This window comes from Rhinatrema bivittatum, chromosome 19, assembly GCF_901001135.1.
Source record: "Rhinatrema bivittatum chromosome 19, aRhiBiv1.1, whole genome shotgun sequence".
Taxonomy (NCBI): domain Eukaryota; kingdom Metazoa; phylum Chordata; class Amphibia; order Gymnophiona; family Rhinatrematidae; genus Rhinatrema; species Rhinatrema bivittatum.
The window spans coordinates 11395522-11398214 of record NC_042633.1 but is presented as its reverse complement, the minus strand read 5'-3'; positions in this window follow the sequence as shown (position 1 = coordinate 11398214).

The following is a 2693-nucleotide window of genomic DNA, read 5'->3' as shown; positions in this document are numbered from 1 at the left end:
TCATCAGAATGAGAAAAGTGCTCCAAGGTACTTAGACTGTGGCAAAGTGGCACCAAAGTGGCATGAATAGCCTAAGGTACTTTAAAGGGTCAAAGGGGTACCAGGAGTGGCAAGAGTGCATTAACAGAGGTGCAAAGCAGCAGCAAGAGTGTCAAAAACACACCTTAGCTTAAAAAGAGAGCACCAATAATAGATGCATGAACCCTCGAAGGCAGCACGACAGGCAAAGCGGCAAGACAAGTGGCAACATCCTACAGCACAATGAAGGGGGAATATAGCAAGCAGAAAGACTAGCACCAACACACTGAGGAACCATAATAGTGGCCAGAACACCACAAGGAGTTGAGTGACCTGTATGGCAGCAAGTCAGAGTGGCAGAAATCTGATAGGGGAAAGACAGGCTGGCAGAGCAGAGGTTATCTGGTCCCTGTGGTTTTGATAGGGCCAAGAAAGGCTGGCCCCGGGGAGAGTTCCCTTTCCTTTGTGCAGGAAAGGGCTCCCTAGAATGGATTCGCCCCTAGAATGGGGTGTTTCCATTGACATCTAGTGAGCTCTCGCTGGTCTTTTAAAATCTGGTGGATATAGCAGATATACAAACAAGAATTTTCAAAGCCGAGGCAGAGAAGGGTGCATGTGAACAGCGGTTCAACATGGGTGAGAGAGTAGATACAGGCTGGCTACACATGGGGAGAGTTCCCTTTCCTTTGAGCAGGGAAGGGCTCCCCGGAATGGGATGGCCCCTAGAGTGGAGCACAAGCCTTCAAATCGTGGCGACATGGAGCAGGGTGCCATGTGAACAGCGGTTCAACATGGGTCAACTGGTGCTAAGAGATAGGCTGGCTGCTACACCGGGGAGAGTTCCATTTCCTTTGAGCAGGAAAGGGCTCTGCGGAATGGGTTGACCCCTAGAGTGGAGCATGAGCCTTCAAAGTATGGCGACGTGGAGGAGGTCTCACTGTGAAAAGCGGTTCAACATGGGTCAACAGGTACTAAGAGATAGGCTGCAATGCCGGGGAGAGTTCCCTTTCCTTTGAGCAGGAAAGGGTTCCGCGGAATGGGTTGGCCCTTAGAGTTTATAATGTTACAAATTGTTAGGATTTAAGCATGTGCAAACATATCATGACTTCATGAGCAAGATGGAGGAAGTTCTCTTCTATGTCCTGAAACAAAAAGAAAATTATTTGTTTATTTAAGGATCTATGCTGTGATGGATTAGTATTTTGAATTGTCAGAGACTGAGGTTTCCCTTTGCAATGAGGGTTCAGCCATTAGGACCAAAAGAAGTGCTGATGTCATCTCTCGCCCAAATCTACAATATCGACCTATGTTGAATTTGTACCCTACAGTGCCTCTGTAAACCTATGGGAACACAGAGGACGAACTAGAGTGCAACTACCACCAGTTTTCTATAGTACTAGAAACATTACTTTTGGCACCTAAGAAAGATTTTGGGAACATGGCCCATATTATGAAGGTCAGGAAAACTATTGAGCATATGAACTATGCAAGCTCCAAACCACTATGCAAGCTCCAAACAGCTTTTTATGTTCTTACATTCCAAATGTGGATGGACAGGCACAGCAATCGAGGATAGAGGTCAAGCCCTTGTAGGGACGTAAGGCCTGGATGCACAGGCCCAGCATTCGAGGTCAAACCCTAGTAGAGACATAAATCCTGGACGGACAGGCACAGCATTCGAGGTCAAACCCTAGTAGAGACATAAAGCCTGGATATACATGCACAGCATTCGAGGTCAAACCCTTGTAGGGACATAAGGCCTGGATGGTCAGGTACAGCGTTCGAGGTCAAACTCTTGTAGGGATATAAGGCCTGGAGAGACAGGCACAGCATTCGAGGTAAAACTACCACCAGTTTTCTAAAGTACTAAAAACATTACAGTTTATTTATGTATTTATGTATTTATTATTTTTAATATACCGATATTCAATCTGAGATATTACATCAGTTTAAATTCTGGTACTGGAGGTATTTCCCTATCCCCAGAGGGCTTACAATCTACGTTTCGTACCTGAAGCAATGGAGGGTAAATGGAGGGTACGGTTGGCAGCTAAGAAAGATTTCGAGAACATGGCCCATATTATGAAGGTCAGGAAAACACTTTGAGTATATGAACTATGCAAACTCCAAACATCTTAAGTCAGCTTTTTATGTTCTTATATTCCAAATGTTGCAAAACAGGAAAAGAATATTCTGGAAAGAAGTGATGCACAAATACGTGACACTGAAATTAGAAATACTAGAACAAAACTCAGACAGGCACAGCGTTTGAGGTCAGGCCCTTGTAAGGATGTACGGCCTGGACAGTGGACAGACAGGCACAGCGTTTGAGGTCAGGCTCTTGTAGGGACGAACGGCCTGGACAGTGGACGGACAGGCACAGTGTTTCAGGTCAGGCCCTTGTAGGGACGTACGGCCTGGACAGTAGACGGACAGGCACAGCTTTTCAGGTCAGGCCCTTGTAGGGACATACAGTCTGGACAGTGGATGGACAGGCACAGCGTTTCAGGTCAGGCCCTTGTAGGGATGTACGGCCTGGATAGTGGACGGACAGGCACAGCGTTTCAGGTCAGGCCCTTGTAGGGACGTACGGCCTGGACAGTGGAAGGACAGGCACAGCGTTTCAGGTCAGGCCCTTGTAGGGATGTACAGCTTGGACAGTAGATGGACAGGCA